This window comes from Ailuropoda melanoleuca, chromosome 5 (genome assembly GCF_002007445.2).
Source record: "Ailuropoda melanoleuca isolate Jingjing chromosome 5, ASM200744v2, whole genome shotgun sequence".
NCBI classification, from domain to species: domain Eukaryota; kingdom Metazoa; phylum Chordata; class Mammalia; order Carnivora; family Ursidae; genus Ailuropoda; species Ailuropoda melanoleuca.
In genome coordinates this window covers 60,609,700-60,621,776 of record NC_048222.1, presented here as the reverse complement: position 1 = coordinate 60,621,776, position 12,077 = coordinate 60,609,700, and the positions used below count along the sequence as shown (strand labels likewise).

At 39.7% G+C, this 12,077-nt stretch overlaps 1 long non-coding RNA gene across 1 annotated transcript; it reads right to left on the bottom strand.

Moving 5' to 3' along the window:
- Positions 1-3,589: 3,589 nt before the first annotated feature.
- Positions 3,590-8,724, bottom strand: LOC117802375. Its single transcript, XR_004625672.1, has 3 exons — positions 8,668-8,724; positions 7,320-7,548; positions 3,590-4,382 (listed from the first exon to the last, which is right to left on the bottom strand). It is a non-coding gene; the product is annotated as an uncharacterized LOC117802375 (long non-coding RNA).
- Positions 8,725-12,077: the final 3,353 nt, after the last annotated feature.

Genomic DNA, 12,077 nt, shown 5'->3' with positions numbered 1-12,077 from the left:
GTAAGTGCAAAAGACATGTTTCAGTCTTTACCTTAGTTCACATCTCTACAGCATTTAACACATGCCCATACCCTCTTCATGTCTCTGTTCTCCTGCAGCTTCCCAACACTTTATTCTCCTGATTCTTCTTGAACTTCTTGGGTCATTTTTCTCTGGTCTCTTTCCCGCTCTCCTCATTGTCATCCAAATATCCTCTTCTTCATGCCTCTTCTCTTTCCCCTCTACGTCGAATATTCTTAATTGGACAGTCCCCTGAAATTGTGTGTGTTTGTGTAAAGTGCATTTTTCTGGAGAGACAGTCCAGAGCTTTCATCACATTCTCAAAGGGATCAAGAATCCCTCTAAAGGGGCGCCTGGGTGGCTCAGTCGTTAAGCGTCTGCCTTCGGCCCAGGGCGTGATCCCAGCGTTATAGGATCGAGACCCGCATCAGGCTCCTCCACTGGGAGCCTGCTTCTTCCTCTCCCACTCCCCCTGCTTGTGTTCCCTCTCTCACTGGCTGTCTCTGTCTAATAAATAAATAAAATCTTTAAAAAAAAAAAAGAATCCCTCTAAAAATTAAGTCCTCTGTACCTTGGTATCCCTGGGCAATCTCACCCACTCATGTCTTCCTACCTAGCACACTCGGATGATTTCCAAGTCTTTTTGTCAGATCTGACACTTTCCAATTAAGCACCTCAGTGGTTTTTATCTCCTGTCCATTACAGAAGGCATAGGATCCTTAAAATCTGCCTCTCCAGCCTCCAGTCTTCAAGTTCCCTGCCTTCTAGTTTGGGTTTCAGAACTCGTGAGCTACATTTGGCTGTGTGGGGGGAGTGGAATTCTGATGGAGCTCTTTCTCATAATCAGTGTGCACCAGGATGACTCTCTCTGGCCTGGGCACCTCTCTCCTTTGGTCTGAGAGTTGTATTCAACTGTTGATCAAAACAGTTCCCTGTCCCAATTCTTTCTGTCTTTCTTTTCAGTGATATTAAATGTGTATCTTAGCAAGTAATATGCTCTTCATTGTGTTTCCCAAGCAAAGTGAATTTGCAGAGGAAGTTATTTTAATTGGAGGGTGATTTCAGATGTTTATTAAATTGTTTTATTCAAATTTTCTAAATATCCAAATAGGCGGAAAGACTTAGCTCAGGCTTCACTTCCTCCAGGGAGCATTCTCAGATACCCTCCACCCTTCCAGGCTAGATGAAGTGCCCATCTTAGGGCCACTCATTGGTCCTTACACTATTTTCTCATTGTACCTGCCACTGATTTGTAATTCTTTTTCTGTATTTGTCACCCCCATTGGAGAACAGATACATGTCTTCTTCATCTTTGCGCTTCCAGCACTTAACACAGTATCTGCAACAGAGAAAGTTCTGCAGTAAACGTTAACTGAGCTAAACTGAAATGATCCGGGGATGTACTGTATGGTGACTAACAGAATATAATAAAAAATCATTAAAAAAATAAAGAAAAAATAAACTGAAATGAAAACATGGTCCTTCCCCTTGGAGACTTCCTCAAATGGAGTTTCTAGCCTGTCACCTGGGTGTGTCCTACTCCTGCCCACTCTCCACATTGTTCCCAAGAAATGTCATTCTAAGAAAACAAACCTCACAATATTTATGCCAGAAATCATAAAAGGCATAAAGAGTTGACTAAAAAAGTAAAAACTTCTATGCTGAAGACACATTTATGCCAGTGGTAAATTCTTACAGAGCAAAGATTTAAATTTTTTCAAAATTAAACCTCAAAAATACCCAAAGAAAGTGTGAATTTTTAAAAAAATGTGAAGTAGTGAAGGTCCTTCTAACCATGACCCCAAATCCATAAGCCATGATAGGTGACTGATAAATTTGCCTACATAAAAATGTAAGGCTCTCGAACAGCAAAAAAAGAAAAAGAAAAAGAAAAAAAAAGAAAAGAAAACAAAATAACTTTATTTTGATCTGCAATCTGAAATTTACCTTTAAAAACTATTTAAAAGAACTTTTAGATGAAATTCTTTTTATTTTTTCTGAAGATTTTGAGGGCTCAGGAAAGGAGATATTTATGTTAAGTCCAGATCCTTTTAGCAATACTTCCTTCACAACTCCTGATAATCGATAATATCCAAACAGCAACCATGTCAAAATTAACATAACATTGTTGATAGATAATATAAAAATAAGATTACTAATTTCTCTCACATTTACTTTTAAAATTCTATATTTTGGCTAAGTGCTTAACACAGAATACCTACATCCTTGTTGAGACTGAAAAATCTTTTTTTTCAAAGATTTTATTTATTTATTTATTTATTTGAGAGAAAGAGTGAGAGAGATCACAAGGAGAGGGGGCGCTGCGGGAGGCAGAGGGAGATGCAGACTCCCCACGGAGCAGGGAGCCTGGCTGGATCCCAGGACCCTGAGATCATGACCTGAGCCGAAGACAGACGCTTAACTGACTGAGCCACCCAGGCTCCCAGAGACTGAGAAATCTTTGACCATACTATTCACTTCTTCTTCAAAAAATTGTCCTAATTTAAATAAGAAGAGTATGACTTTGTCTTAGTCTATTTGAGCTCCTGTAACAAAATACTAGAGACTGGGTCACTTATAAACAACAGAAACTTTTTTTTCTTCACAGCTCTAGAGGCTGAAAGTCCAAGATCGAGGTGCTGGCAGATGCAGTGTCTGGTGAGAGCCCACTTTCTGGTTCACAGATGGTGCCTTCTCACAGTGTCCTCACATGTTAAAAGGGAGGGGTGAAGGAGCTCCTCAGGGCCTCTTTTATAAATGCGGGAATCCCATTCATGAGGGCTCCACCCTCATGACCTAATCACCTCCCAAAGGTCCCCCCTCCTAATACCATCACTTTGGGATAGGATTTCCACATATGAATTTGGTGGGGGAAAGGGGGGACACAAATATTCAGTCCATGGTCATGACCTTTGGGGAATATAGGCTAAGTATATAAAACTATTATATTTTTATCTATATTTTACATTTTGATATACTATTCGTTTATACAAATCTCAAAAATGTTATTGTTTCTCGAAACTACGTTTCTGTTTACATTATAGGAGAGGTGCATGTGCAGACAAAAGTTGAGACTTTGTCTTCCAAATCTATATTCAATCCATAATCAGGTAAGTCAGCTTTCTGGGATTAATCTGTAATTGCCACATATACATAAATTCCTGGTTAAGAGCAACTTTTTATTTTTAGTTTTGAGAGAGAGAAAGAGAGAAAGTGGGGGTGGGGGCAGAGGGACAGAGAATCCTAAGCAAGCTCCAGGCCCAGTGCAGAGCCCAACACAGGGCTCTATCTCACCACCCCGAGATCATGACCTGAGTCTAAATCAAGAGTCAGACACTGAACCAACTGAGCCACCCAGGTGCCCCAGGAGAAACTTTTTAAAACAGATTGTTTGGTGTTGCATTTAGGCTTAATGTTCATTTATTTAAATCACCTATGACATTTGAATTTTTTTTCAAACTTAGGAAAATGCAGTTATTAATAGGGCTTCATTGAATTATACATAAAGTCTACAAAATATTTCTGTTACACAATTAAGTACAATTGAGTAAATACAATTAGACAAAAGTAAAGACTTCACATTTAAATTATATTTGTTTCATACATCATAAGAAGGCCTGAAAACAAGTTGGAAGAGACTATTACTGATCTTGACTGTGACAACTTATTGCATTTTTCAGCCTCTTTTTTAAAAGTTAAGTAGTTTGAGTTTCAAATTCTACTTTTCTACTTATCTTCAAATAGATGGTTTAGCATAAAACTTGAATGGGTGTCACTATTGACCACCAAATTGTGGACCAGAAATCAACTCTATCAAAGTATATCTTGTATATCTCTTTCTATCATGAGCTTCACATACTCTAAGCAGAATTTGGGTATCACTCCTTAATCCTGATTTGATGATGATGATGATGATGATGGTTCCATGATGCTCCAGGTTCTAGACCTTCTGGTTTCAGATCCAACACATCTGTGCCTGTAATACATTCCCTCTTATTCTTGCCCCTGTTCTCCCATGATATCCAGGATTTGGAGAAAGTCACCTTTCAGAAATGGTGCTGATTTTACAGTCACCAATGTCAGTTTCCATCGTGTGTACTTCACCTGATTTTTTCTGTTCAAAAACTTGAGGTTTTATTTCCGGTAGAGGCAAGATGAAAATCAATATCCTATCCTACTTGATCGAAACCTTGGTAGTTCATCTCCAGCAAGGGCATCAGGGACATGGCCTGATGGAAGTCACTGTCCTGGAGGGCTGAGGCTGCCCCAGGAGCTGCCCGGCTCTGGTCACCCCTGCTGTGGGCTGGAAGAGGTAGACTCATAAAAGATGGCTGGAACCTCCAGGTAAGAGTAGGGGTGGTCCTCGGAGCTGAGAGGAGAGTCTGGGAAAGGGAGGGATGGAGAATCGACCACAGTCACTTTCCCAACCCTCCCCTGCCTTTTCCCCCTCAGGGCTCTCTTCCTTCTAACATTTTATTTTGAAAAACAAAGAAACAAGTCATGAGGATGATAAAATTAACTTCTGTGTATCTTTCACCTAGCAGTTGGTAACATTTGCCTAACAAATACTGTTTAAGCACACTCCTCCTTACAGTAGTCAGTGTTTGTTCCCAGTGACTAGGGATTTTGACTGACAGTCACTCACTGAACAGAAAACACAAACAACAAGCAAACATGTGAAAAACTGTTCAACCTAACTGCCTTTTAAAAATATGAAGTCAAGGGGCCTGGGTGGCTCCGTGGGTTAAGGAACTGACTCCTGATTTCACCTCAGGTCATTATCTCAAGGGTCATAAAATGGAGCCCCGCCCCTGGCTCTGCCCTCAGTGGGGAGTTGGCTGATGATTCTCTCCCTCTGCCCTTCCGCCCACTCAAGCACACACTCTCTCTCTTTAAAATAAATACATCTTTAAAAAATACATGAAGTCAAATGAGGAGATGCAATTTTTCAATGATAATGACCAGCTTAGGGAAGGATGTGGGAAGATAAGCACTCTTTCTAATGGGCAGTGGAGTGTAACCTGGTACAAAGTCTATGGAGGGCAATTTCAGTGTAGAGGATATGGTATAATAGGAAAAAACTGGAAATGTCCCCAGTACAGGATTGGGTAAAAAACTATGGTATATTTGTGTAATGAAATACAGTTGACTCTTGAACAACATGGATTTGAACCATGTGGGTCCACCTATAGGTGGATTTTTTCCCCCATAAATACAGTACAGTACTGTAAATGTGTTTTCCTTATGATGTTCTTAATATTTTCTTCTCTCTTAGCTTTATTGTAAGAATATAGTATATAATACATATACAAAATATGTGTTAATTGAATGTTTATATTATTGGTAAGGCTTCCGGTCAACAGTAGGTCATTAGTGGTTAACCTTTTGAGGAATCAAAGTTATAAGCAGATTTTCAACTGCGGGGCTGGGAGGGTGAGGGGGTGCCTATAACCCCCATGCTGTGCAAGGGGCAACTATATTATGAAAGCATGAGAAAACTACGTAGATCTCTATTATTATAGAAATGGATATATGGTCCATGACATATAGTTAAATTAAAAAAAAAACTATTTGTAAAGAAATCTATGCAGAGTAATTACATCTTTGTAACCATGTAGATCCATATTTATATCTGTATATTAATAGACGAAGTCTGGAAACAAACATCAATTCATTAGCAGTAGTTATCTTTGCATGGTGGCTTAACAGGCAATTTAAATTACTTTTATTCTTAACTAGATAGTCTAAATTTTTCATAATGAATATGAATTTTATAATTAGAAAAAACATGAAGCTACGTGGAAAAGCTTTTTAAAATATCAAACAAAAATGCCTCAAAGACAAACAAGTTAAAAACAACAACAACAACAACAAAACCCAGCTTTGCTGTACCTGCATCATGATCGAAGGGGTAAAGTCCATATTTTTTCCCTGGCACCAAAGTCCTCTGCATGCTCTTTAACCCCTCCAGGTGGAGTTAATTGATTTCCCAGAATCATAATTTAGTCATACAAACCAGAGTCTCTGAGCTCTTTGAAGCAATATGTTCCCCCAGTGCCAGTCCAGTGCCCGGGACCTAGCAAGGTGTTCAGTAAAGGTTTGTTGAATGATTGAATGACTGTGGTGCACACTGAGATCTGATGGATAGATTGGGGCCAGGCTAAGTAGAAAGAAGCCAAAGTTTTGAGAGACCTTTGTCCTGGGGACTAGAAGGCTCTTCCTGTTCTTCTTCTCTGTTTAACATTGGCAACAGAACAGCAGGTAGGACAGAAGTGGTTTGCCCCCCTTGGCGTGTGACGTCTGTGAAATGGTCCAGAAAAGGTAGTTGGGACTAACTCAGGTTGGTGAGGACAGTGACGAGAGGGGCAAGACCAAAGCTCCTGATCAGCCCAGGTTCCACCCAACTTCCAACCCTTTAGCTATGAACTGACAATAGCCCTTCCTCAAACATGAGTGTACCAAAAATGCACTATTAGGCCAGAATCTGGTTAACCAACAGGTAAACTTGACTTTGAAAGGCAAATATTTCTACTGAACTAGACTTCTGGCAACCCAGGCCCAAATATCCATGATTCTGAAAAAGAGGCAGCATGAATTAATTTTTTCTCGCTGCTGTAACACCACAAATTGCACAAATTACCACAAACTTGGTGACTTAAAACACAAATTATCATCTTACAGTTCTATAAGTCCCAAGTCTAACATAAGTTTCAGGGGTTAACATTAAGGTAGGGCTGCTTTCCTTTCTAGAGGCTCTAGAGGGAATCTGTGTTTCCTGATAATCTCAAAGGGAGATGGGAAGTCCTTTACACCATTCACATTGATTAGGACGTGAACAACTGGGCAGGTGGGGCATTATTCTGCCTACCACGAGGTATGATATGGAGAAAAGAATAAAATTGTTAATAATAAGAAACCAGTTCTGTACATAATGACATAAAAAATAGCTATATTATTAAACTAAAATAATCAAGTTCAGCTTATATGTATAGAATGATCCAAATTTTGTGGAACCCCCCCTTCCCCTCACTAAACTCTGAGTGTAAGCTCCCTGAATCACCTTCCACCTTTCATGGGCTGGCTTCTTGGGGTAGATGGTGGAGCCCATCTCACCCACTCACATCCTCAGGGGATCGAGTGGCCAGAGGGGTCAGTCCCACCTCAGGTTTGCTGTCATTGGTCATTGGATAAAAAGACTTTTGGCTAATTTTCCAAATTATAAATTATCTTTTGGCAAACTCATTTGTGGCAAGTTGATCTGCAGTTGTAACAATGATGAAAATAAATAATGAAATAAGGAAAAAATATCACAAACTCACCAAACTTCTGTTTTCTGACTTCCTCCTTTGTGTCTTGACTGCTCCAATTGTGTGTATGGCGGCTCTTGAGTATACATCTCTCCTTTTTTGTGTTTATTTTGTTTTAAATTACTGATTTTTTACTAAACAATTCTTCTCGGTTTCTTTATAGTCTTCTTTTAGGAGAAGAGTTTTCAGCAAGTTCCTGCCTTCTGAGCAAAGAACAAAGTGGTGTCTGTCTACTGGACACCTAACAATGAAGAAAAAAAGGCAAAGAGTTTAGAAAGGCCCAAGACATCAGAGAGTAGAGAGCACAGAGTCAAATGAAGGTCCAGCAGAGCAGGGGACAACCAGAAAGGACCACATATATTCACTGGCCAGTATCAGCTAAGCAAGCTGGAAAGTGGGAAGCTAGGGTTTAGAGAAATTTGCTAAAAGGGAAAAGGGGCATTTGAAGGAGAGTTTTTTTTAATTTTATTTATTTGAGAGGGAGAGCATGAATGGGGGGGGGAGGGCAGAGGGAGAGGGAGAAGGAGACTCCCCGCTGAGCAGGGAGCCTGAAGAGGGATTTGATCCCAGGACTCTAGGATCATGGTTTGGGCTGAAGGCACATGCTTAGCCAGCTGAGCCACCCAGGTGCCGCAGAATTCTGTAGGTTTTAAATAGAAACTGAGATGCAGACCCAAGGACCTATGAGGAGAAAACATTAATTGAAAAGAGGCTGTGCCAGTAAGTCACTGGGTGTAATATCCCCAGGGATGGCACCCAATCCGTGGCTCCTGGGTTTGTCCTGTTGCCCCCACACTGTTAAAGGGTTTTGGCTTCTGCCTTTACTTAACACTTTTCTTCATCCAAGCTGACAACTGATGATGCCTCTAATCCCTCTTCTAGTGGGTGCTGTGTTCCAAACTATAATAGTCTTTGCAGTTGTAATTTTAAAACTCACTTTCCAGACTATATACAATATATATCCATGGCAGGATAAGCACCACACCTTAATGGTTTCTGAGGGGAGGAGAGTGAAACAAGAGATGGATGAGGGAACTTTCACTTTTACTTTGTTAGCATTTTTCCAAAGGGCATACATTCATGTGTTGGGCTTGTAATTAAAAATAAAAAGTACCTTAAATACTGTGGTTACTACCGTCAAGAGGATTTGAGAGAATTTGGAATTTCATAGGTCTGTACGGCTTGATGTTTTTAATACCAAATGTGTATGGTTTTCCCAATAAAAACAAATTGGCAATTGAGACAGCTTGGCGGTTACACACAAGCCCCAGGCAGAGGTTCCCCACCATCTGGATATTTCAACTCTCTTAACTCTAGTCATCCCTCGTACTCTCCCTCAAATAGCGATAATAGTACTTACTTTACATGGCTCTTGTGAAGTATTTTCCCCCCTCCTATGTATGGTGTCTGACTTAGCAGCTATCAAAAAAAAAAAAAAAAAAAAAAAAAAAAAAAAAAAGAGGAAAAAAAAAAAAAAAAAAAAGAAGAAGAAGAAGAGGAAGAAAGAAAGAAAGACAAAGACTCGCACTGTGTTCCATTTCCTTTGGGCCTGTTGCCCATTATGTAACAGCTCTCAAATCTGAGAAGTCAATTAGCACGGACACCTTAGGTGGGTGCTAGTAAATTAATTATTGTGCTGATTTTAACTCGAGATTGGAATCTCCTGGTGGGCAGAGTCTGTTGTCCCCTTCTGCTTTATTGTTAACAGTACTTTCCACAAAGCCTGCACCTAACTGACATTTGCTTAATTTAATGGAATTGAACCCAAAAGACTGAGCACTTCCAGTCTCCATATAGACCAGTTTTAATTTCTTTTTTTTTAAAAAAAGATTTTGTTTATTTGAGAGAGAGAGAGACAGCATGAGCAGGGAGAGGGGCAGAGGGAGAAGCAGACTCCCTGGTGAGCAGAGAGCCCGACTCTGGACTGTGGGATCTTTTTTTTTTTTTTTTAAGATTTTATTTATTCATTTGACAGAGATAGAGACAGCCAGAGAGAGATGGAACACAAGCAGGGGGAGTGGGAGAGGGAGAAGCAGGCTTCCAGCGGAGGAACCTGATGTGGGGCTCTATCCCAGAACGCCAGGATCACGCCCTGAGCGGAAGGCAGATGCTTAACGACTGAGCCACCCAGGAGCCCCATGGACTCTGGGATCTTGAACTGAGCTAAAGATGCTTAACTGACTGAGCCACTCAGGCGCCCTTAATTTTCTTCTTTATAGTTTTTAGTATGTTCCAGTTTTCTGTCATGTGCATATATTACTTTTGTGGGCAGAAAAAATATATATCTGTTAGGAAATAATCCTATACATCTTGGGGCTGGTTCCTATTTATCTACTTCCCCTTAACTTCTCACACGCTTTTAATCCTTGTCCAGGTCTCCAAGCCAGCCAATGAATCCTTCCTATGAACCCCTTCTCTGAAAGTGATTTTTTAGTGGAAATTGTGGGGCGTCTGGAATCAGATGGACCAGTGTTTGAATCCCAGTCCAGTATAAATCTGGGCAAGTATCTTACCTCTCTTATCTCCTTGTCTGTAAATGAAAGAAACACCTAGCTTCTAGTTTGTTGTGTAGTTTGAGTCAGCATCCTCACAAACTTTAATTTGTATATGGATCACCTGGGATGTTACTTAAATGCAGACTCTGGTTTAATGGGTCTGGGATGGGCCCAAGAGCCTGCATTTCTAAGAATGCTTAGGTTTTGTTGATGCCAGTGATGTATAGACCACACTTTGAATTGCAAGGGATTAATGACATAACATTTGAGAAAGCCCTGGCACAAATGTCCTACCTATGCTTGGTCCTCTCCTCTTGATTGGGCCTGGCTTTCCTGGCTGTTTGGATGTGCCCATCTCAGAAAACTGCTGACTGAAATCCACTCAGGTGCAACCCAACTCATTTGAGCATTAACCTATTCCTATTTTCTCCCCACGTTAGTATTGTTCTTTTTCTTTCTGTTCAAGCACTTCATTCTTCTTCTGCCTAACAACACAGGTCTCTGTGCTTCTTGTTTTTTTTAACAGCTTTATTCAGGTATAATTGACATACAACAAGTTGTACTTAAACTGTACAGCTTCATAAGTTTGAAAATATGTATACATCCATGAAATCATCATCAGACTCAAGATAAACTCATATCCATCAACCCCAAAGTTTCTTTATGCTCTTGACTCTCCCCAACTCTGCACCTTCCTGAAACCACTCATCGGCTTTCTGTTCCATAGATTAGTTTGCCTTTTCTAGAGTTTTCTATAAGTGGAATCATACAGTACATACTCTTTTTTGTCTGGTCTCTTTCATTGAGCACAATTATTTCATCCATGTTGCTGTGTACAGTACTTCATTCCTTGCTATTGCTGATAGTATTACACTATATGGGTATACCACAACTGTTGATCCAGTCACCTGTTCATGGACATTTGGATTGTTTCCAGCTTTTGGCTATTACAAATAAAACTCCTATGAATATTTGTGTACAGGTCTCTGTATAGACATATGTTTTTATTTTCTCTTGGGTGGATACTTAGAATACCAAGACTGGATCATACAGCCAGTGTATGTTTAACTTTTTAAAAAACTGTCAAATTATTTTCCAAAGTGATTGTATCATTTTACATGATATGAGAGTTTCAGTTCTTGCAAATATTTACTATTTTAAAAAAGATTTATTTATTTGAGAGAGAAAGAGAGAGAGAGAGAGTGGAAAGGGGAGGGGCAGAGGGAGAGAATCTTCAAGTGGACTCCTCACTGAGTAGGGAGCCCAATATGGTGCTTGATCTCATGACCCTGAGATCATGACATGAGCTAAAACCAAAAGTCGGGTGCTTAACCAACTGAGCCACCCAGGCACCTGAAACATTTACTATTTTGAATAAACATTCATTGTAAAAAAAATTTTAGGAAGGTCATACAGGCAAAAAAAAAAAAAAATCCAGCTGTTATTCCCATGACGGGGAGTAACACTATTAAATTGCCGTGTTTATAGATTTCCACAAGTTTACCCTATTAAACAGTGCTCTCAACTTAAAAAAAAAGTTTTGGGGCACCTGGGCGGTACAGTTGGTTGGGCGCCTGACTCTTGGTTTTGGCTCAGGTTGTGATCTCAGGGCCATGATACCGAGCCCCGTATCAGTCTCTGCCCTCAGCACAGAGTCTGGGATTCTCTCTCCCTCTCCCACACCCCTGCCCTTTTGCTTTTTCTTTCTCTCTCTCAAGTAAATAAGTCTTTAAAAAAAAAGTTTTATATCTCATTTTCATTTTCACTATTCAAAGCATGTCATAAATGGAAATTTAAGAAAAATTCTGAGTTCCCCAAACACAGAAAACTGAAAAATACACTTTTCTCTGTCTTTATTGCATTTTTAAACTACTTTTTAAATTGGTTTTCTAAGTGAACAGGTCAGAATCTATCTATAGTGAATTTTAAGTATAGTATTTCTCTGTGATGTAGTAAACAGAATTTAGAAGTGAAAATTACCCGTGTCTTCCTATACTCCCAGGGTGCTAGAAGACAATTCAACACAGACATTTCAGGCCTTAAGAGTCTTAAATGAGTTTAAAAACACAAACGAACAAATGAGAGAAGCAAGAATGTCTTTACTCATAACTTTATGCATAACAACTATTATATTTTGAGAGAATTATGAATAGAGCTGGTAGGAAAACTAGGTAAATAACAATAATTATAATTCGCTTGCTAAACATAAAACACTCTGTTAGGAACTGTGTGAGGCTCTCTGTGCATTATCTCATTTCATTAGGTCCGTGGAGAG